This window comes from Pleurodeles waltl, chromosome 7, assembly GCF_031143425.1.
Source record: "Pleurodeles waltl isolate 20211129_DDA chromosome 7, aPleWal1.hap1.20221129, whole genome shotgun sequence".
Lineage (NCBI taxonomy): Eukaryota > Metazoa > Chordata > Amphibia > Caudata > Salamandridae > Pleurodeles > Pleurodeles waltl.
In genome coordinates this window covers 1,020,042,563-1,020,067,433 of record NC_090446.1, presented here as the reverse complement: position 1 = coordinate 1,020,067,433, position 24,871 = coordinate 1,020,042,563, and positions in this window count along the sequence as shown.

The following is a 24,871-nucleotide window of genomic DNA, read 5'->3' as shown; positions in this document are numbered from 1 at the left end:
AAACTCAATATTATTTACAGTGTGACATACTTCAGACACTACAGTCCGTTGGATCCCCTCCTGAAATAAAGGTATGAATATGCAATTGACTGGCTAATGCATACACAATCACAAATGATATCTCATATTGACGAGGGACATACGATTTAGGTGCATTGGTGTATTTATTAAATGGCAAAATATACATAATTCTTGGGACAGTGAAGGGAGGGGGCACATGGTGCAAATCCATACTCAGGTACATATGCTCAGCTGTTGGTAGCACTGAGTTTTGGTCCATGTGGCAATTGGACGATGGTGTGATGGCAGTTGCATGTCAACAAGAGAGCACAGTGGCACACAAGGGAGACCATTTTCTGCTAACCACGAGCTTTGCATGTGCCAGGGCTTGTTGGCAGACTCCAGCAATGCAAAGCAGACTGCAATCCTCCATCCGGTGTGGGACATCACTTGCACCAACCAGGAAGCGGACTCCGTCTTCTTGGGTGCTATACTCACTGTTCTTCCTCGCTGGTGGTTCTTCTTTTGCACCTTCATCCGGGTTAGCAGGGGCTCCTGTTCTCCCTGAACTCCACTGTGCTTTTTGGACTTGGTCTCCTTCTTCCACAGGTCCTCAGGTCAGACATCTACTGTTGGTGTCTTGCTGTCTCTTCTGGTTCTTGCATAATCCTTCTTTTCATTTCTGTGTGTGTTCTGGGATGTTACTGTGTTTTACTCCTGCTTTCCTGGGCACTGGGGTGGGTTCTAGTACTTACGTTTGGGGTTTTCTAGTACTCCCAGCTCCCCTCTACACACAACACTTGCCTAGGTGGGAAACCGACATTCGCATTCCACTTTCTTAGTATATGGTTTGTGTTCCACCTAGGCCCATTTCTAACTATTGTGATATTCAGTAATTGCACTGTTTTCTGTTTTTATGCCTATTTCTGCATTCTAGTGTGTATAATTTGTGTAATACTTACCTCCTAAGGAAGCATAGTCTCTCTGGTACTTTTGGTATTTGTGTCACCAAAATAAAGTACCTTTATTTTTGTAACACTGAGCATTTTCTTTCACGTGTGCGAGTACTGTGGGCCATATTTATACTTTTTGACGCAAAACTGCGCTAACGCAGTTTTGCGTCAAAAAAATGAGCGCCGGCTAATGCCATTCTGAAGCGCCATGCGGGCGCCGTATTTAATCAATGACGTTAGCCGGCGTTAGCCGCCGCCGCTGCCTGGTGTGCGTGGAAAAAAATGACGTACACCAGGCAGCGCCGGCGTAGGGGGATATGGAACTTGGGCGTCAAAAAATGGGGCAAGTCAGGCTGAGGCAAATATTTCGCCTCCCAATCCCCATAGAAATGACTCCTGTCTTAGCAAAGACAGGAGTCATGCCCCCTTGCCCAATGGCCATGCACAGGGGACTTATGTCCCCTGGGCATGGTCATTGGGCATAGTGGAATGTAGGGGGGCACACATCAGGCCCCCCTATGCCACAAAAAAAAAAAAATACTTACCGGAACTTACCTTAATGTCCCTGGGATGGGTCCCTCCAGCCTTGGGTGTCCTCCTGGGGTGGGCAAGGGTGACAGGGGGTGTCCCTGGGGGCATGGGAGGGCACCTCTGTGCTCCTTCAGTGCCCACAGGTCCCTTAACGCCTGCCTTTTCCAGGTGCTAAAAAACGGCGCAAAAGCGGCCGTACGTCATTTTTTTTGACCCGCCCACTCCCGGGCGTGAATTTTGCCCGGGAGTGTAAATACGGCACACATGCCTCGGAGTAAATTTTTTAGACGGGAACGCCTACCTTGGATATCATTAACGCAAAGTAGGTGTCCACGCTAAAAAATGGCGCAAACTCCATGGACTTTGGCGCTAGACGCGACTAACGCCAAAGTATAAATATGGAGTTAGTTTTGCGTCGGAATTGCGTAAAAAAAAACGACACAATTCCGGCGCAAACGGAGTATAAATATGCCCCTGTGTGACTACAGTGGTATTGCATGAGCTTTGCATGTCTCCTAGATAAACCTTGGCTGCTCATCCACAGCTACCTCTAGAAAGCCTGGCTTCTAGACACTGTCTACATTTCACTAATAAGGGATAACTTGACCTGGTATAAGGTGTAAGTACCATAGATACCCACTACAAATCAGGCCAGCCTCCTACATTGGTGATGCAGCGGTGGGATAAGCACTTGCAGTTGCCTTATCACTCTGTCACCTAGGGCCAGATGTATCATCACGGCCCTTTGCAATTCGGAAATAGCAATTTTTCAGAAATCGCTATTTCGGACTCGCAAAGGGCCATGTATCACATTTGCGATTCGGTAATAGCGATTTCTTAAAAATCGCAAACGCTATTACCGAATCGCAAATTTGGCCCATATGTGCAAATTTTTTGCATTTCCAAAATTGCGATTTCTGAACCAGAAATCGCAATTTTGGAAATGCAAAACCCCAGGGTGATGGGGGTCCTAAGGCCCCCTCTGCTGCACCCCAAAAAATTTGGGGGGACATGTAAGGTGCACACATGCCAAAAGGGCATGTGTGCTTCACATGTACAATTTAAAAATGCATATTAATGCATTTTTACATTGTGCACCTGGTTACCACCTGGTTTCTTTTAATGGTATTTTGCATGTGCAAAATGCCATTCTGCGCAAAATCGCAATTTGCAATTTTTTGCTGCATCTCCTTGCAATTTGGATTTTTGGAATCGCAAATTGCGACTCGCAAAACCAGGTCGCAACGCAAAAAATAAAAATTTTTGCGATTTCTTATTTTTGGTCTGCGAATGCCTTTCATGCATCACAGACCACCTTTTTGCACTCGCAAACGGCCGATTTTTGCGATTCGCAGCATTTGCGAGTGCAAAAAAGTTTCACACATCTGGCCCCTAGTTCTTTCGATAGGAAAGACTACTCTATACCTATAGATATACATTCTACCTAGTATTGGAATCTAGGGGGTCATTACAACATTGGCGGATGGCAACCGGCCCACGCCGGCCAAGCGGGGATGTGGGCCGCAACATGGGAGCCGGCTCCAAATGGAGCCGGCGGTGTTGCGGCCGTGCGACGGGTGCAGTTGCACCCGTCGCACTTTTCACTGTCTGCTATGCAGGGCCCCGCGACTCCCCGTACCGCCAGCCTTTTCCTAGCGGTTCAAACCACCAGGAAAAGGCTGGCGGTAGGGGGACTCGTAATCCCCTGGGCAGCGCTGCAAGCAGCACTGCCCTGGCGGATTATCACCACCGGGGCAAATGTGGTGGGAAACCGCCGGCCCCGGTGTTGCGACCGCAGTGCTACCACCGCGGTCGTAATCCCCTCTGAAGCACCGCCAGGCTGTTGGCGGTGCTTCAGCCAAAACAGCCCCGGCGGTCTTGGACCGCCAGGGTTGTAATGAGGGCCATAGTCTCTTATCTTCCTTTCTGAGAGACTAGAGGTTAGGTAGGCTAGGTACACCCTACTCCGCCCTAACACACACACCATGTCTGCAGCTGGACCTAGTTCTGACGTCAAGGACTCTCCCTATGAGGGCATGACCCTCAAGGAATTGAAGGGGCTTTGTTCAGACAGGAAATGAGACATAGGGAATAATTCCAATAAGAATTTCCTTTTGAGCCTCCTTCTTCAGGATGACCAGGAGCAAGCTGGTAACCAGGGAGAGGAGGAAATCTTCTAAGTTCAGGGGATGCTTCTTCAAAAGTTCTGGTACATAGTTGGTCAACTAATGTAAATGGTAGTGGGAGGGGAAGTTACTCTGGTAGGTGTCCCTTTACACCCAGAGGAAAGGTAGCTAGAGTCACAAAGACTAAGGAAAGATCTACCTCTGCTGGTTCCCACATCACTTCAGTGTCTGAGGGGTCACACTGCACAAATCCAGGGGATTACTCTATAGATAGAGAGCTCAGAAAGCTGAGACTGGAGGAGGCCAGGCTGAGGCTGCAGCAGCAACAGCTAGCCCTAGATAGGGAGGCCTTGGCAGTGGAGAGGAAAATGCAGGGGTTGAGGTTAGCACCCCATGGTGGCTGCAGCAATAGTTTCAGGGATTATAGAGTCAGGGAGGACTCCATTGATTCCAGGAACGTCCATAAAATTGTCCCCTCATACAATTTAGGGGATGACATCTACAAGTGGTTTGCTGCACTTGAGAGACCCTGTAAAGTTCAGAGGGTCCCTCAAAGGCAGTGGGCTGCTATGCTTTGGTTGTACTTCTCTGACAAGGTAAGGGATAGACCTTTCAGTGTCACAGAAGAGGATGCAGACAACTACAGTATTTTAAAAACAACTCTTTTGGAAGGTTTTGGCCTCACCACTGAACAATATAGGACCAAGTTCATGAAGACCAGAAAGGAGGCCTCACATGATTGGGTTGACTTTGTGGACTTTTCTGCCAACGCTTTAGAAGGCTGGTTACATGGCAGCAAAGTGTCAGACTATGAGGGCTTGTATAATCTGTTGTTGAGAGAAGAAGGATGGTAAGTCACATGAAAACGGGGACAAAGATAAAAACAAAGAGTCTTCATCAAGGCCACAAAACATTTTTGGGGGTGGGTCTAAATCCTCTTCTCACAACCATCAGAATAAAAAGCCTTGGTGCTATATCTATAGGAATAAAGGCAATAGGGCAGGAGACAGCTCTTGCCCTAAGAAAAGCACCAAGCCTAATACTACAAATAGTCAGTCTAAGGGTGTAGCAGGGCTCACTCTGGGAAATGTAGTGGGGGCTGGTTTACTTAAGGAAACCACTGAGGCGGTTTTAGTCTCTGATGGTGGCATTGACCTTGCCACCCTTGTTGCTTGTCCCCTTAATATGGATAAGTACAAGCAACAACCCCTAATAAATCTGTGTTCAGGTTGAGGCCTACAGGGACACAGGTGCCAGTGTCACAATGGTGACTGAACAACTGGTGGCCCCTAAGCAACACCTACTTGGCCATCAGTACCATGTGGCTGAAGCCCGTAACAACACTGTAAGCCACCCAATAGCAATTGGTGATCTCAGCTGGGGGGGCTTACTGGTCCTAAAAAAATTGTGGTATCCACAGACCTACCCATAGAGTATCTACTAGGGAACGACTTGGAGACTTCAGCTTGTGCTGAAGTGGAGTTGTAGGCCCATGAAACCACGCTTGGCCTTTCTTGGCATATCTTTGCTTTGACCAGGGCTCAGGCCAAGAAGCAAAAAGGACAGGGAAACTTGGACCTTGAAAATATGGACCAAAAGCTCCCCAAAAGCAGGAGCAGAGAGGGTAAAAAGTTATCCACTATGCCTCCCTCCACTGATGATTCCCCTTTTGAGTTTTGAGGAGGAGGAGGAGTCAACTCCTTTGACTGAACCTACACCTGAAGAATGTCAAGCTGATACAGCTGAATTCATAAGTGCAGGCGGACGTGCTAGGGAGGAGTTAAGTGTGGCTCAACAAACCTGTCCCACACTTGAGGGTTTGAGACAGCAAGCTGTCAAAGAAGAGGCAGGGGATATCAGTGGCACCCACAGGGTGTACTGGTAGAACAATCTCCTGTATTCTGAGGCAGGGGACACCAAACCTGGTGCCAGGTCATTCCCTTGCAATACAGAGAAATGTTGTTGACCTTGGCACATGAGATTCCCCTTGCTGGGCACCTGGGGGAAAGTAAGACCTGGGACAGACTGGTCCCTCACTTTCACTGGCCTCACATGTCAGAAGATACCAAGGAGTTTTGTACCTCCTGTGTCACTTGTCAAGCCAGTGGCAAGACAGGTGGCACTCCAAAGGTCCCTTAATCCTACTGCCAGTGGTTGGGGTATCCTTTGAAAGGATAGGGGTTGATATTGTTGGCCCCCTTGACCTCCCACAGCTTCTGGAAACAGATGTATTCTGGTGGTGGTGGTGGACCCAGAAGCCATACCTCTTAGGACCACTACTGCTTCTGCGGTGGCCAAAGCCTTACTGGAAATCTTTTGCAGGGTGGGTTTCCCAAAAGAGGTTGTATCAGACAGAGGTAGTAGCTTCATGTCTGCATACTTGAAAGCAATGTGGAAAGAGTGTGGTGTAACCTATAAATTCACCACACCTTATCATCCCCAAACAAATGGGTTGGTTGATCGTTTTAACAAAACACTAAAGGGCACGATAATGGGCCTCTCTGAAAAACTCAGAAGGAGATGGGATGTCCTGTTACCATGCCTCTTTTTTGCCTACAGGGAGGTACCCCAAAAAGCATTGGGCTACAGCCCCTTTAAACACCTCTTTGGTTACCCTGTTAGGGGTCCATTAGCTCTTGTAAAGGAGGGTTGTGAGCAACCCCTGAAGCCCCCTAAACAGGATTATGTGCTTGGCCTAAGATCCAGAACAACTGAGCACATGAAGAAGGCCACTAAGAACCTTCAGGCAAGCCAAGAATTGCAAAAGCAAAGGCATGCCCTGAAGGCTGATCTGACAGTGTACCAACCAGGCCAGAAAGTGTGGGTCCTGGAGCCTGTGGTACCAAGGGCACTCCAAGATAACTGGAGTGGACCACACATCATATGGGAGAAGAAGGGTGAGGCCACTGATTTAGTTGACCTGGGCTCTCCAAGAAGTCCTCTCAGAGTACTTGATGTGAATCGCCTAAAACCCTACTATAACAGGGCTGACTTAACCCTGCTCATGGCCACTGATGAGAGACAGGAGGAAGAGAGTGACCCTCTCCCTGATCTCTTCTCCAATACTGCAGCTGATGGCTCAGTGGATGCAGTATTCCTAGCAGCTGCCTTACTGAGTCTCAGAAGGAGGACTGCAGGAACCTCCTAGGCCATTTCTCTGAACTGTTTTCTCTAACACCTTGTCAGACTACACTGTGTGAACACACCATTGACATAGGAGATAGTTTGCCTGTCAAGAGTAAAATCTACAAGCAAGCTGATCATGTAAGAGACTGCATCAAAGCAGAAGTGCAGAAGATGCTTGACCTAGGAGTGATTGAGCACTCTGACAGCCCCTGGTCTAGCCCAGTGGTGCTGGTACCAAAACCTCACTCCCAAAATCAGAAAAGAGAGATGAGGTTCTGTGTAGATTAAACACAGTCACTAAGACTGATGCTCACCCTATACCCAGGGCAGATGAGCTAATAGATACACTGGTATCTGCCAAGTTTATAAGCACCTTTGACTTGACTGCAGGATATTGGCAGATCAAATTGTCACAGGATGCAAAACCCAAGACTGCTTTCTCAACCATTGGAGGACATTGTCAGTTTACAGTTATGCCCTTTGATTTGAAGAATGCGCCTGCCACTTTTTAAAGGTTGGTGAATACAGTACTCCAAGGTCTGGAAGCCTTTGGTGCAGCAAATCTAGATAATATAGCTGTCTTTAGCTCCACCTGGGATGAACATCTGGTCCACCTATGGAACGTTTTAAAGGCTCTGCAAAAGGCAGGCCTTACTATCAAGGCTTCAAAGTGCCAGATAGGGCACCTGTGAGAAGATGCCTAAAAATGTATTATGGACAGCGAACTGTCAAAAGCTTTTGAGGAGCTAAAAGAGACCATGTGCTCTGCACCTGTCTGAAAAAGCCCAAACTACTCCAAGAAGTTCATAGTTCAGACTCATGCTTCAAAGGTTGGAATTGGGCCAGTTCTTTCACAGCTTAATGCAGAGGGCCAGGACCACCCAGTTGTTTTTATCAGCACAAGGTTGACCCACAGAGAAAAGCGTTGGTCAGCCATAGAGGGGAAGCCCTTTGCTGTAGTCTGGGCCTTGAAGAAGTTGAGACCATACCTCTTGGGTACTCACTTAATTGTTCAGACAGACCACAAACCTCTCTTATGGCTTAAGCAGATGAAAGGAGAAAACACAATATTGTTGAGGTGGTCCATTTCCCTTCAGGGTGTAGACTTAACAATGGAACAATGACCTGGGAGTAACCAGTCCAATGCAGATGGACTCTCCAGATACTTCCACTTAGACAATGAAGACTCATCTGGGAAAGGATAGCCTTATTGTCCCTCATTTGGGGGTGGGGGTATAGGAAAGTACCGTCTTTCTTGGCATGGTTACCCCCATTTTCTGCGTGATGACAGTGTGCTTGACTGTATCTACTGGAATCTTGCTAATTAGGACCACAGTAGTTATGCTCCCTCCCTTCAAAATGGTTGTTGGATACTGCTAACTTAGTATTTCATCCAAAATTGGCATACTGGTGCCCCCTTATAAGTCCCTAGTTTATTGTACCTAGGTACCCAAACCGTTGGAGTTCCAGGGGTTCCCTGTGGGCTGCAGCATATATTTTGCCACCCATAGGAAGCCCATGCAAAGGCTTCTGCAGGACTGCCATTGCAGCGTGCGAGAAAAGGAGCATGCACCCTTTCACTGCCATTTACACTGCACCAGGTCACTTATAAGTCACCCCTATAGCAGGCCCTCCAGCCCTGAGGACAGGGTGCAAAGTAACTGTGTGTGAGGTGCACTAGCAGAGGTTCCCCCATGACCTCCAAGTCCATTTTCCCAGACCTTTGTGAGTGCAGGAACATCATTATATGGGTGTACTGGACATAGGTAACTACCTTTGTCCAGCTACATAATGGTAACTCTGAACATAGGCGTGCTTGGTATCAAATATGTAGGAATCAATCCCCCATACTTTTGCAAGCACTGGTTGTATGACCCCAGGCACTCTGGGGGCTCCTTAGAGGACCCCCAGTACTGCCATTTCAGCCTTCTGAGGTTTTCCAGGCAGCCCCAGCTGCTGCCATCTTACAGATAGGTTTCTGCTCTCCTGTTGCTTGAAAAGTTCGCAACCAGGAAGGCAGAACAAAGGATTTCCTTTGGGAGAGGGGTCCTACACCCTCTCCTTTTGGAAATAGGTGTTACAGGCTTGGGAGGGGTAGCCTCCCCAAGCCACTGGAAATGCTTTGAAGGGTGCGTTTGGTATCCTCCTTGCATACTCCAACTACACCTTTCCAGGGACCCCCAGTCCCTGCTCTGGCACAAAACTGGACAAAGGAAAGGGGAGTGACAACTCCCCTGTCCATCACCACCCCAGGGGTAGTGTTCTGAGTTCCTCCAGAGGGTCCCTGGGTTTTGCCATCTTGGATGCAAGGTTGGCAGGAAACTCTGGGAGCATCTGAGTGGCCAGTGCCAGCAGGTGATGTCAAAGCCTTCCCCTGATAGGTGCTTACCAGGTTAGCTGTCCAATCCCCCTTTCAGGGCTATTTAGGGCCTCTCCTTTGGGTGGTTCTTCAGATTCGGATTGCAAGACTCCAGCAGGAATCCTCTGCATCCTCCATTTCAACTTCTCAATGAAGAAACTGCGTCTGGACCCTCCAGGAACTTTACAAACCACAACAAAGAAGCAAGATGTCTTCTGCAACATTGTATCTTCAGCTCCTGTCAACAACTGCAACTGTTTCCCTGTCGTGCATCCTCTGAGGACAGCCATCTCCAACCTGCACCAGAAGTGTAAAGGGATCTCCCTTGGGGTGAAGGAGTTACTCCCCTGCTTCTGCAGGCACCTAGTGCAACGACGACCGGCTGCGTGGATCCCCTCTCCTGCTGAGCTGCATGGATCCTGCATCACAGGTGGTGGACTGAAGTGGTCCCAATGGTCCTGACGAACCATGTCCAACTTTGGTGGAGGTAAGGGCTTGCCTCCTCACACAAGAGAGTACCCCCATGAACTGCGTGTTTTGCAGTTTTCAAGGCTTGTTAACATCCTTCCACAAAGTTCTTAATGTATCTTGCAGCTCCAGCCCCCAGCATTCTATCCTGTAACTCACAGCTTCTTGAGTGGTTCTCCTGGCAACGTGGGAGCCTTTGTCATAGTGCTGCTTGGGCCTCTTTTTGCACCTTCCTTGTCCCTGTCCTGTGGGACTCCTGTGCATGCTGCCTGATCTTCTGTGGGCTCTCTGAGTTGCTGAGAGCCCCCTTTGACTCCCCCTTCTGGGTAGAGTCCACCTGGTCCTTCCTGGTTACGGGAAGCGCTATTTTCTGCTAACCACAAGCTTAGAGTGTGCCAAGGCTTGTTGGCAGATTCCAGCAATGCAAACCAGACTGCAATCCTCCATCCGGCGTGGGATATCACTTGCACCAATCAGGAACCCAACTGTGTCTTTTTGGGTGCAATACTGACTGTTCTTCCTCACCGGTGATTCTTCTTTTGCATCTTCATACGGGTTAGCAGGGGCTCCTGTTCTCCCTGGACTCTTCTGTGCTTCGTGGACTTGGTCCCCTTCTTCCATAGGTCCTCAGGTCCAGGAATTGCATAATCCTTCTTTTTGTTTCTGTGTGTGTTCTGGGAAAGTTACTGTGTTTTACTCCTGATTTCCTGGGCACTAGGGTGGGCCCTAGTACTTACCTTTGGGGGTTTCTAGTACTCCCAGCTCTCCTCTACACACTACACTTGCCTAGGTGGGAAACCAACATTCACATTTCACTTTCTTAGTATATGGTTTGTGTTCCCCCAGGCCCATTTCTAACTATTGTGAATTTCACTAATTGCACTGTTTTCTAACTGTTCTTATGCCTATTTCTGCATACTAGTTTATATAATTTGTGTATTACTTACCTTCAAAGGGAGTATAGTCTCTATGGTATTTTTGTTATTTGTGTTACAAAAATAAAGTACCTTTATTTGGTAACATTGAGCATTTTCCTTCATGTGTGTGAGTACTGTGTGACTACGGTGGTATTGCATGAGATTTGCATGCCTCCTAGATAAGCATTGGCTGCTCATCCACAGCTACCTCTAGAGAGCCTGGCTTCTAGACACTGCCTACATTTCACTAGTAAGGGATAACTGGACCTGGTATAAGGTGTAAGTACCTTAGGTACCCACTACAAACCAGGCCAGCCTCCTACAGTGTGGAGGAGGGAATATGATGAGAAGATTAAATTAAGATACAGAAGTGCCCTCAAGAATTATCACAGGCTCTGCAAAGCAGCCAAAACCTCTTATTATATGGATCAAATTAATGCATCAAAAACATGCTCAAGAATTATTTTTAAGGTGGTGAACAAATTATCCAATCCTAGTAGGATCCTCACGGAAACCAGGATTGTCACAACCACAGTGCGAGGACATAGCATGTTTATTTGTAAAAAAAGATCGGATGGCCCAAGACCCCATAAGAGGAGGGCGTAAACTTAGCTTTTGGAACACATTAGATCTGGAAGAATTTGTGTCAATTTTGACATCAATTAGATCAGGATCACCTGAAGATTCCATTCTGGCTTGATGCTGACAACATGCAGCCCCTAGTTGAGCTTATTAACTCCTCTCTAGAACAGGGAAAGATTCCAAAAGCATGGAAACACGCTATGGTCTGACCCCTCCTAAAGAAATCTAAACAAGACCTGAAAATTGGGCTAATTATAGACCAGTGTTCCTGCTATCCATTATGGCAAAGATAATGGAGAAGCATTTCAATAGACATCTTTATAGTCTGTTGGAGGCTCAAGGTGGTCTTCCCCCACCGCAGTCAGGATTTAGGAAAGACACAGTACCGAGTCAGCTCTATTAGGAGTTATAGAATATCTTAGAGGACTCCTAGACAGAGGCGAGACAGAGCGCTTGATCTCTGTGCATCCTTCAATACTGTATCTCACATAACTCTACTGCAAAGACTGACCGAGTTAAGATTGGAGGGAATGGTCCTTTCCTGGATGAACCAGTCTTTCCGGGTGTTCTTAGTAACAACCTCCTCTGAGTAACATCCAATGACCTCAGGTGTTATTTAATATTTATGTACGCCCATTGGAAGACTTAGTGGAAAGTTGTGGTCTCACTTGATTTTCATATGCAGATGACACCCAGTGTATCTTTTCACTGTCAACTGCACAGAGACACAATGCAGAGACCCGGAACTCTGGACTGGGGCTGGTTGCAGAGTAAATGGACAATCAGTTGCTCAAATTTAATGGAGAGAAGGCAGAAGTTCTGGTACCGGGAAATAATTCATCCTTGTGGGGCCCACACAATTGGCCAGAATTCTGGGTCTCCTACCGGTGGCAGTAACAAAGGCAAAGAATTTGGCTATCATGCTGGAGAATAAACTGTCCATGAAATCACAGGTGACAAAACAGCTGCCACGAGCTTTGCCATCTTAAAATGGATTTGAAAAATAATTTGATAGCTACCAATTTCTGCTCAAAGATGGTAATTTAGGCACTAGTAATATTGAGACTGGATTACAGCAATGGTCTATATCTAGGATCAGATAAAGCTACTATCAGGTGATGGCGGGTAGTCCAGATCTCAGCAGCAAGGATACTTTTAAGCTGCCAAAGAATTCTTCCACATAAGTCTCCCATGGGAGTTGCACTGGTTAGCAATTGAAAAACGGATTCAATTCAAGACCCTGTGCTCTGTGCACAAAACCAGAGCCGGGAAGGGTCCAAGGGCCAGGTGTATCAAAGATCCGTTTTGCATTTCTTAAATAGTGAATTTTAAGAAATCGCTATATAAGAAATGCAAAAGGGGATGTATGAAATTTGCGATTCGTTAATAGCGATTTCTTAAAATTCGCAATCGCTATTACCGAATCGCAATTAGAGAATGCAACTCTATTCATCTCTATGAGCCTGTAGGCCCATAGGTGCGAATGGTTTTGCATTCCCCAATTTGGCCAATTCCAGTTAGGAATTCGCAAATTAGGTAATGCAAACCCCAGGGTACTGGGGGCCTAAGGCCCCTTCTGATGCATCCCAAAAACATATTTGTGGACATGTGAAGCACACTCATGCCCTAGGGGCATGTGTGCACTACACACCATTTTTAAAAATTGCACATGCTTACCACCAAATTGGATTTGGTGGTAATTGCATTTCCCAATTGCCCAATTTGCATTTAGGGAATGCTTGATACATGTGCTTTGGAAATCGCAAATAGGAATTCTCTATTTGCAATTTCCTGTTTCTAAATGGGGTCGCAATTTTAGGGAAACGCTATTTTAGTGATTCCTTAAAATTTCACAGGGAATGCTTCTCATATATCTTGAAAGGCATTTTTGCATTCGCAAATGGCTGAATTTTACAATTCGCAACATTAGGGAATGCAAAATTGCTTGATACATCTGGCCCCAAGTCACTTACAACAACTGGTGAAAGTCTACAAACCTTCCCAGACTTACATTCCAGTAAACGTTCCCTGTGAGTTGTTCCCTCATTTAAATGGTCATGTATGGGAGGCGGGTCCTTCGTGTCCACCGGTGCAAAACTTTGGAACGGGCTTCCGGAGGCCCTGACAAACTGTTCATCATTAACAACATCTTGTAAGCAGCTTAAGACATGGTTGCTTTAATGTAATAAATCTGGAATAAACCCATCCTGATTTTGTAGTGACAGGAAACCCGATTGAGGTAGCTGTGCACTTTATCTATTTCAATAATAATAATAACTAAGTCACAGCTAAGCTCCCTTTGTGTGTGGCTGTCTAGAGGGAATACAAAGCCCAGCTGTTCCCCACCCCAGACGTGATCACAGACAGGCAGCAGGTACCAAATGGCTAAGCAAGAAAATGGCAACTTTCTAAAACTTACATTTTGAGAAATGCAATTTAAATCTGACATCACCATAAGTTAGGATTTCAAATTGTGATTTGAGAGACAACAAACATGAAAAGTCGATCTATTTCAGTTTGTGAATTACACCTATAAGATGTAATAAGGTAATCCTAATGTTAACCTAAGGGAGAACTAGGCCTTTGAGTGGTGAAAAACTAATTTAAGAGTGAAGAGTTTTTCACCACCAGGACATGTACAACTTGAAAGTACGCACCCAACCTTTTAAATACACTGCACCCTGCCTATGTGGCTGCCTAGGTCGTACCTTAGAGGTGACTAATAAGTATTAAAAAGGAAGCTTTGGGCCTGAAAAAGGTTTACTTCATTAACAGACGTGTTAGAATGCACTTACAATGCAAACATATAGTAATCATGCAACCAACAATGGTTGTGACATCAACAAATATTTAGTGTGCAACAATGGTGTGAACTCTGCCCAATGCTTGTGAGAAATATTGGCAAATGGCTGGTCACCAAATGTAGATCAGACCCAAAGTGCACAACCTTAGGGCCCATAGGCTTCTAATATAGACTACATCAACAATGATTAGACAGTTTATTAAGATGAGATTGATGTTTTTCAGTACTTGAGTTGCTTTAGTGAAGAAGTAGATGTTATAAGTAGTCTAAGTAAGGACAGAATGTTGCTCCATATTTGCAAAAACAGACGGATAATGTGAAAATCTTCTTATTTAAATAGTCATGTCCAAAACCTAATGCATTTCAGGAAAACCGTTCATCAGGGGCAACTGAAAAGTAGAGATAAGAGATAGAAAGGTCTGACCAGGACACTATGGGGGTCATTCCGACCCTGGCGGTCCAAGACCGCCAGGGCCGGGGACCACGGAAGCACTGCCAACAGGCTGGCTGTGCTTCCCAGCCCATTCTGATGCCGCGGTCAGAAAAGGGAATCCAGCGGTTTCCCGCCGGATTTCCCCTGCATGGGCTGAATCTCCATGGCGGCGCTGCAAGCAGCGCCGCCATGGAGATTCAGACCCCCTTCCCGCCATCCTGTTTCTGGCGGTTTTTACCGCCAGGAACAGGATGGCGGGAACGGGTGTCGTGGGGCCCCTGGGGGCCCCTGCACTGCCCATGCCACTGGCATGGGCAGTGCAGGGGCCCCCTAACAGGGCCCCATAAAGATTTTCACTGTCTGCATTGCAGACAGTGAAAATCGTGACAGGTGCAACTGCACCCGTCGCACCCCTGCAACTCCGCCGGCTCCATTCGGAGCCGGCTTCATTGTTGCAGGGCCTTTCCCGCTGGGCCGGCGGGTGCTGCTTTGGCGGTCGCCCGCCGGCCCAGCTGGAAAGCCAGAATTACCGCCGCGGTCTTTTGACCGCGGAGCGGTCTTTCGGCGGCCTGATTTTGGCGGGCGGCGACTGCCGCCCGCCAAAGTCAGAATGAGGGCCTATGTAAGTAAGTAGGGGAACACTGTGACTATGACACCATATAACATGCAACACGTAGGCACAACTCCTGGATCTTCATGCTCAAGTGAACTGCTCATTGGAAGAGTCCACACCGAGTGTATCAATAATAAATATTCTGTGCACCTTGTAAAGGAAGTATTTGATCACCCGGCCAAGTTAAACCATGTTAACACAAAATATTCTCATGATATTCCATGAGTGGAGTGTTAAAAACAATAATCTATCAAAAACGTTCAATGAAACGACAATGCAGTTAGACTTATTGAATCAACTAAAAGCTATCAACATGGCCTGAAGTTATCCATTTGATGGTGTCATTTTAATGGGAATGCTGTACAAAAACTAAAAAACAAAGAACAAAAGTTTTCAAAGAGTGAAGTGGCATGTGAACCAGGAGAACACAGAAAAATGAGGAAAAGGTTAACCTCTTGGACTTGTGTGGAGTACTGACCAGATCCAAAATCACATGCACTGCTCCGATGTGCTCTAACCAGCACATGTGCACAGAACTGTTAGCATTTTATGAAGTGCTGCACTAACGCAAGTGAGGCTCAAATCTATAAACAACTAGGAAATTTGAACTAAATACCAAGCAAATAACAACATGCTGCCCTTTGAAATGTGAAGTGATGAATCAAAGTATTACCCTGCTCAACAAATCCATGTCCTCTCTTAAAGGTGCCACCATGTATGTGCCCCATAAAAAAAGTAGAAGTGACGGGTGCCTTCAAATAAGCTGTGTCGTTTATGAGTCTCATGTGACCCGGAGATCAGTGCAAAATGTCAGTTTGAAATTGCACTTACAGACTCTGCAATGGCAGGCCTGAAACATGTTTGAAGAGCTACTCAAGTGGGTGGCACAGTCAGTGCTGCAGGCCCACTACTAGCATATAATCTATAGGTCCTGGGCACATATAGTTCACTTTACTAGGGACTTATAAGTAAATCAAATATGCCAATTGTGAATGAACCATTATAACCACATTTTAGGTTTAGGGAAACAGCACAAGCACTTTAGCACTGGTCAGCAGTGGTAAAGTGCACAAAATCCTAAGCCCAACAAAAACAAAGTCAGCAAAAGTAGGAGGTCTAAACTTAGGAGAAACCATGTCAAGGATGCCAGGTCTGGTAGTTACACATCAATTGACTATATGCTCTAGGGTGTCCACCTTATTGGCAGTATACTGAGAAAAACAGAGCGAAAGAGATGGTGTGAGAGAGAGAGTGAGAGAGACTGTTGTTGTTTGGTGGCAGTAGGCACTAAATACCACCCTGAAATCCAACAGTCCAACAGACTGACCGAAGACAGAGAGCCCTACTTACTTTGGGAAAGTAGGCCAAATTGTGCATTGACTGCACAATGTTCACAAAATAGGCTACAAACCAAAGCCAAAGAGGCAATGATGAAATTTTACAATACTGTTGTGTGCCAGGAAAACCTTACTTTAGCCATGGGTGGTGGGGCTCATGCATCTCCTGAAGTTTTGAAAAGATTGTGGGAAACACTGGATTTTCTTCAACATAATTTCTTCTCGTACTTGCCAATACAGCTATATGAATTACACAGAGCTAAAATAAGCTGCTCCTGGTATTTCAAACTATCTATAATTTTTCAAAATGTATATGGTATCTAGTCTTCACTTTACGTTTTCATAGTGTTGCTTTCCAGTAGATTCTCAGTCAGATGTTATGACTGAAAATCTACTGTGAAGTGGTAGGATAATAACATCAAAAGATACATAAATTTCATAATTATGGATTGTAGACAGCAGAGTTAGAATAATTCTCAATTACACTGAGCTTCAAGGAACATACAGCAGACATACTGGTTGTCCCACATGTTCAGGCTCCAGACAGCAGTAGGGATATCAGGGACCTCCTTACCGGTATAGTTGATGAAATACCTCCACACGTAATGAAACCACGCTGTCATAGTGAGTACCCACTTGTACCAAGCAACCAAAATTTGCAGTAGACATCCTTAATACACATTAAATAAGAGTCTGCTACTTCCTGGGAATTTACACATTTTATTGGGAAATAGAAAAGTTACAAGTTTTTTTTAGAAATGGACTATATTTCCCCAACAGAAATTTTCAATTTTCATGTAAAAGAATGCACTTTTGTCATGAAATGCTGGATTCAAACTTTTAGTAAATAGTAAATACATGCTTGGTCCCCAACCATAACATGTGTAATTTTCATCAAACGTTTGTTAAGATTGTATCACTAAATCAGGGAAGGGCAACTTCTACGCCACTACACAACTGGCCAAATTGTTGAATGCTCACACTATATCACTGTCAAGAAAAGACTACAATTATCCGAGGATAGCCAAATGTTAGAGTCAGAATATAAGGATCACAGTTGAGCTACCTGCCCCCTGAGAGGTCTCTCTCTCTCACACACACACACACACACACACACACACTCATTACCATTCTTGTGGGGACTATGGGGGTCATTATGACCCTGGCGGTCAAAGACAGGCTGACGGTGCCTCCCGGCGTATTTGGACCACGGCGGTAGCGCCGCGGTCGCACCGCCGAGGCCGGCGGTTTCCTGCCATTTTAGCCCCGGCGGTGATAATCCGCCAGGGCAGCGCTGCCCTGGGGATTATGACTCCCCTACCTGGCGGTTTGCACCACCAGGAAGAGGCTGGCGGTAAGGGGAGTCGTGGGGCCCCTGGGGGCCCCTGCACTGCCCATGCCATTGGCATGGGCAGTGCAGGGGCCCCCTAACAGGGCCCCATTCGGCTTTTCACTGTCTGCTATGCAGACAGTATAAAGCGCGACGGGTGCTACTGCACCCGTCGCACGGCCGCAACACCGCCGGCTCCATTTGGAGCCAGCTCCCATGTTGCGGCCCACAACTTGGTTTCCGCCCGCCGGCCCAGCGGGGATGTCCAAATGGGCACCGCGGGAGTGCGGCTGCATTGGCGGCCACCCAGCGGTTACAGCTTTGCGGGAGGCGGTAACCTTTCCTAATGGTCTTAAAATATAAAAAACCAAGATACAGGATCCTGCTTCAAATGTGCAAATATAGGTTTATTTCATCTCAGAACAATCCTCTTGGGGACTTGAACATGTGTTACTAGTCTTGTGAGGACATCTTCCAAACTTTTTATTTGTGATTGAATACAGTCATGAACAAATTGCTAAATGCTATTTTTCAATGCTATTCTTAAATTACATGATAGTTTAGTCATGTAGGCACAATATAATGTGTTTTAGGGACACACATAAATTGGATTTTAATGATAATGCATTTCTCAGGAGAAAACAACAGCACATTGAGTGCATATTTAACCTATTGCTAAGTGCTCACACACTTTAAGGAATAAGGAAACAACACATCGTTACATTAATGTAGATGCTAAAGATCCTACAATGTGGTCAAATGAGAAATCCACGCTGAGATTCCCTGGTTCTTTTTTATTACCTTTACCAATAGGCATCCTCTTCTTCATATGGCTGTGCAATAAGAGTTCCCAAATATGTGATTATAGTAATGTTCCAGAGCTGGCAAAGAAAGTTTGTGATGATGGTCTGTAGGAAAGTACCATCTTGCCTGGCATGTTACCCCCATATTTCACTGTATATATGTTGTTTTAGTGTATGTGTCACTGGGACCCTGCCAGGCAGGGCGCCAGTGCTCATAAGTGTGCCCTGTATGTGTTCCCAATGTGATGACTAACTGTCTCACTGAGGCTCTGCTAACCAGAACCTCAGTGGTTATGCTCTCTCTGCTTTCTAATTTGTCCCTAACAGGTTAGTGACCAATTTCAAAAATTCACTTTGGCATACTGGAACACCCTTAAAATTCCCTAGTATATGGTACTGAGGTACCCAGGGTATTGGTGTTCCAGGAGATCCCTATGGGCTGCAGCATTTCTTTTGCCACCCATAGGGAGCTCTGACAATTCTTACACAGGCCTGCCACTGCAGCCTGAGTGAAATAATGCCCACATTATTTCACAGCCATTTTACACTGCACTTAAGTAACTTATAAGTCACCTATATGTCTAACCTTCACCTGGTGAAGGTTGGGTGCCAAGTTACTTAGTGTGTCGGCACCCTGGCACTAGCCAAGGTGCCGCCACATCGTTCAGGGCAAATTCCCCGGACTTTGTGAGTGCGGGGACACCATTACACGCGTGCACTATACATAGGTCACTACCTATGTATAGCGTCACAATGGTAACTCCGAACATGGCCGTGTAACATGTCTAAGATCATGGAATTGTCACCCCAATGCCACCCTGGCATTGGGAAGACAATTCCATGATCCCCCCGGGTCTCTAGCACAGACCCAGGTACTGCCAAACTACCTTTCCCGGGGTTTCACTGCAGCTGCTGCTGCTGCCAACCCCTCAGACAGGTTTCTGCCCTCCTGGGGTCCAGCCAGGCTTGGCCCAGGAAGGCAGAACAAAGGACTTCCTCAGAGAAAGGGTGTTACACCCTCTCCCTATGGAAAAAGGTGTCAGGGCTGGGGAGGAGTAGCCTCCCCCAGCCTCTGGAAATGCTTTGATGGGCACAGATGGTGCCCATCTCTGCATAAGCCAGTCTGCACCGGTTCAGGGATCCCCCAGCCCTGCTCTGGCACGAAACTGGACAAAGGAAAGGGGAGTGACCACTCCCCTGACCTGCACCTCCCAGGGGAGGTGCCCAGAGCTCCTCCAGTGTGCTCCAGACCTCTGCCATCTTGGAAACAGAGGTTAGAGACTCCTCCTGATAGGTTCTTACCTGTGTTGCTAGCCTATCCTCCTTCCTAGGTAGCCAGACCTCCTTTTCTGGCTATTTAGGGTCTCTGCTTTGGGGAATTCTTTAGATAACGAATGCCAGGGGTCATCAGAGTTCCTCTGCATCTCTCTCTTCACCTTCTGCCAAGGAATCGACCGCTGACTGCTCAGGACTCCTGCAAAACCGCAGCAAAGTTGCAAAGACGACTACTGCAACCTTGTATCGCTGATCCTGCCGCCTTCTCGACTGTTTTCCTGGTGGTGCATGCTGTGGGGGTAGTCTGCCTCCTCTCTGCACTAGAAGCTCCGAAGAAATCTCCCGTGGGTCGACGGAATCTTCCCCCTGCAACAGCAGGCAACAAAAGACTGCATCACCGTTCCTCTGGGTCCCCTCTCAGCACGACGAGCGTGGTCCCTGGAACTCAGCAACTCTGTCCAAGTGACTCCCACAGTCCAGTGACTCTTCAGTCCAAGTTTGGTGGAGGTAGGTCCTTGCCTCGCCACGCTAGACTGTATTGCTGGGTACTGCGTGATTTGCAGCTGCTCCGGCTCCTGTGCACTCTTCCAGGATTTCCTTTTTGCACAGCCAAGCCTGGGTCCCCGACACTCTAACCTGCAGTGCACAACCTCCTGAGTTGTCCTCCGGCGTCGTGGGATCTTCTTTTGTGACTTCGGGTGAGCTCCGGTTCACTCCTCTTCATAGTGCCTGTTACGGCACTTCTGCGGGTGCTGCCTGCTTCTGTGAGGACTCCCTGTCTTGCTGGGCGCCCCCTCTGTCTCCTCACGCAATTGGCGACATCCTGGTCCCTCCTGGGCCACAGCAGCATCCAAAAACCCTAACCGCGACCCTTGTAGCTAGCAAGGCTTATTTGCGGTCTTTATGCGTGGGAACACCTCTGCAAGCTTCTACACAACGTGGGACATCCATCCTCCAAAGGGGAAGTTTCTAGCCCTCTTCGTTCTTGCAGAATCCACAGCTTCTACCATCCAGTTGCAGCTTCTTTGCACCCTCAGCTGGCATTTCCTGGGCATCTGGCCAAGCTCGACTTTGTCGCGACTCTTGGACTTGGTCCCCTTGTTTCACAGTTACTCTCGTCGGGAAATCCACTTTGGTTGCGTTGCTGGTGTTCTTTCTTGCAGAATTCCCCTATCACGACTTCTGTGCTCTCTGGGGAATATAGGTGCACTTTACACCTACTTTTCAGGGTCTTGGGATGGGCTATTTTACAGTCCCAGCGACCCTCTACAAGCTCACATAGGTTTGGGGTCCATACGTTATTCGCATTCTACTTTTGGAGTATATGGTTTGTGTTGCCCCTATACCTATGTGCTCCTATTGCAATACATTGTAATTTTACACTGCTTGCATTACTTCCTTTTGCTATTACTGCATATTTTTTGGTATTGTGTACATATATCTTGTGTATATTTGGCATCCTCATACTGAGGGTACTCACTGAGATACTTTTGGCATATTGTCATAAAAATAAAGTACCTTTATTTTTAGTATATCTGTGTATTGTGTTTTCTTATGATATTGTGCATATGACACCAGTGGTATAGTAAGAGCTTTGCATGTCTCCTAGTTCAGCCTAAGCTGCTCTGCTAGCTACCTTTTCTATCAGCCTAAGCTGCTAGACACCTCTTCTACACTAATAAGAGACAACTGGACCTGGTACAGAGTGTAAGTACCCCTTGGTACCCACTACAAGCCAGGCCAGCCTCCTACATGGTCATGTTCAGGTCCCCCGGAGCTAGTGTGTGATTATATTGAACTCCGGTCCCCACAGAGATAGTGTGTGATTATATTGAAGCCCAGGTCTCCATAGAGATAGTGTGTGATTATATTGATGCCCAGGTCCCCACAGAGATAATGTGTGAATATATTGATGCCCAAGTCCCCACGGAGATAGCATTTAATTATAGTCATTCTCCTGCCCCCAGAGACATAGGGGGTCATTACAAGTATGGCGGTCTGTAAACTGCAACACTCATGGTGGCGGTCTGGGCAGCTGCCAATGCGGAGTTCCGACTTCCACATACAACGCTGTTGGTTGGACCGCCAGGGAACTGCCAATTCTGCCAGGATCTTGGATCCCAGTGGTCTAGAGGTGGCAGAGATCCTAATCCACCAAGGAAGAGCTTCAAGGTGAGGAGTACAACCTCATTCTCCACTAGCCTTTTCATGGCGGTAACACCGCCATGAAAAGGCTGGTGGAAAAGAGGTACGGGGGGCACAGAGGACCCCTCCTCTGCCCAGGCTGTTGGCTCACTGTCTGCTTTGCACATTGCGAGGGTGCCTGTGCACCCTGCAGGCTACAGTATTGCCGTCAGTTCAAGTACAAGCCAGAGACAATGCTGTAGCCTGTTTCCCACTAGGCCAGCAGTGGTCACCCTGTCAGGAGTTTAGTGGGCAGAGTTTTCCATCCGCCACACTCGTAATGACCCCCATAGTGTGTGATCATATTTATGGTCAAGTCCCCACAGAGGTAGTGTGTGATTATAGTAATATTCAAGTCCCACAGAGATAGAATGTGATGATTGTTATGTTGAAGTCATATGTGAGAGTATGTCATTAGACTGATGCTCAGGTTGCACATATAGGGGGTCATTCCAACCCTGGCGGTCGGTGTTAAAGCGGCGGCCAACCCGCCAATGGGCTGGCGGTCCAAAAAATGGAATTCCGACCCTGGCGAGAACCGCCAACACCGCCCGCCACTTTAACACTCCGACCGCCACGGCGGTACAAACAAACAGCTCGGCGGTCACCGCCAACAGACAGGCAGGAGACAATGTACCGCCCACACTATCACGACCCACCAATCCGCCACCTTTTCCGGGGCGGTTGCCCCGCCGATAAAAGCACGGCGGAAACAGACTTTCCTAACGGAAAACGCTCACCTCCACACACTCCACGAGGAATCTGGACAGCATGGAACCGGAACTACACATCCTCCCAGCCATTGTCTTCCTGCTACTCTACCAGGAGCACGAACGCCGGCGCAGACGACAACGGTGAGTCCTGCACCTACGACACAGGGGAGGGGGAGGCAAAAAATTACGGGGACACACATACGCCACACACCCACCCCCACCCTCACCCACTACAACACACACATCAATGCAGAGCAACAACTCAGAGTGACACCCCCCAAAACCCCCGGAAGAATGCAAAGACAAAATAAAATGATCATTAAAATTGAAGTATATTATAGCATATTTGAAGTTAAGTGAATTTATGAAAAATATAAATAAAATATATTACATCATCAACAATATATACATAGGTCAAAAGTCCGGTCCATATTGTCTATCATCCATTGTTCGTGGGCCAATGGGCCTAAACACATGGGCAAAGCCCACACACGAGACCCGATTCCATTGGAGAGAACACTGCAGGGGCATCAGATAGTAAAACTACAGGCACCTCGGGGGGAAGGGAAGGGGGGGCACCTCAGCCAATTGAGTCCACGACGCCAGATCCACGAGGGGCCTCCATGCCCACTGTACCATCCTGGGGAGTGCAAAGCCACAGTCTCACAAGTCTCTACAGTGGGTGGGTTGCCCACTGTACCATCCTGGGGAGTGCAAAGCCACAGTCCTACAAGTCTCTACAGTGGGTGGGTTGCCCACTGTACCATCCTGGGGAGTGCAAAGCCACAGTCTCACAAGTCTCTACAGTGGGTGGGTTGCCCACTGATCCATCCTGGGGAGTGCAAAGCCACAGTCCATCAAGTGGATTACAGACTCCACTGGTTCGGGAGGAGGCATGGTGCCCAGAGTGCTTCGTGAAGCCCTGCCCGACACAGATCCGGGCCTGCCAATGGGCCAGCGGTGCTTGCGATGAAGGACCCAGCGGAGCGGTGCTTGAGAGGAAGGGCCCAGCGGAGCGGTTCAGAGACAGCGGTGCCCAGCGGTGCCCAGCGGAGCGGTGCTTGAGATGAAGGGCCCAGCGGAGCGGTGCTTGAGATGAAGGGCCCAGCGGAGCGGTTCAGAGACGGCGGTGACCAGCGGAGCGGTGCTTGAGATGAAGGGCCCAGCCGAGCGGTGCTTGAGATGAAGGGCCCAGCGGAGCGGTGCTTGAGATGATGGGCCCAGCGAAGCGGTGCTTGACAGGAAGGGCCCAGCGGAGCGGTGCTTGAGATGAAGGGCCCAGTGGAGTGGTGCTTGACAGGAAGGGCCCAGCGGAGCGGTTCAGAGACGGCGTTGCCCAGCGGAGCGGTGCTTGAGATGAAGGGCCCAGCGGAGCGGTGCTTGAGAGGAAGGGCCCAGCGGAGCGGTTCAGAGACGGCGTTGCCCAGCGGAGTGGTGCTTGAGATGAAGGGCCCAGCGGAGCGGTGCTCGACAGGAAGGGCCCAGCGGAGCGGTGCTTGTCACGGCGGGGCCCTGTTCAGCGGTGCTTGTCTTGAAGGGCCCTGTTCAGCGTTGCTTGTCTTGAAGGGCCCTGTTCAGCGGTGCTTGTCACGGCGGGCCCTGTTCAGCGGTGCTTGTCTTGAAGGGCCCTGTTCAGCAGTGCTTGTCACGGCGGAGCCCTGTTCAGCGGTGCTTGTCTTGAAGGGCACTGTTCAGCGGTGCTTGTCACGGCGGAGCCCTGTTCAGCTGTGCTTGTCTTGAAGGGCCCTGTTCAGCGGTGCTTGTCACGGCGGGTCCCTGTTCAGCGGTGCTTGTCTTGAAGGGCCCTGTTCAGCGGTGCTTGTCACGGCGGGGTCCTGTTCAGCGGTGTTTGTCTTGAAGGGCCCTGTTCAGCGGTGCTTGTCACGGCGGGTCCCTGTTCAGCGGTGCTTGTCTTGAAGGGCCCTGTTCAGCGGTGCTTTTCACGGCGGGTCCCTGTTCAGCGGTGCTTGTCTTGAAGGGCCCAAGTTCAGCGGTGCTTGTCACGGCGGGTCCCTGTTCAGCCGTGCTTGTCTTGAAGGGCCCTGTTCAGCAGTGCTTGTCACGGCGGGGCCCTGTTCAGCGGTGCTTGTCTTGAAGGGCCCTGTTCAGCGGTGCTCGTCAGGGCGGGGCCCTGTTCAGCGGTGCTTGTCACGGCGGGTCCCTGTTCAGCGGTGCTTGTCTTGAAGGTCCCAAGTTCAGCGGTGCTTGACATGTGGTCCCATGGAACCATATCGGGCCAATATTTCCCGCTCAGTCGCCATCCGACCTTTCACTTGCGGGGCCCTCCTGTGCTGGAGTCCTGGGCCCGTGGGTGTCCT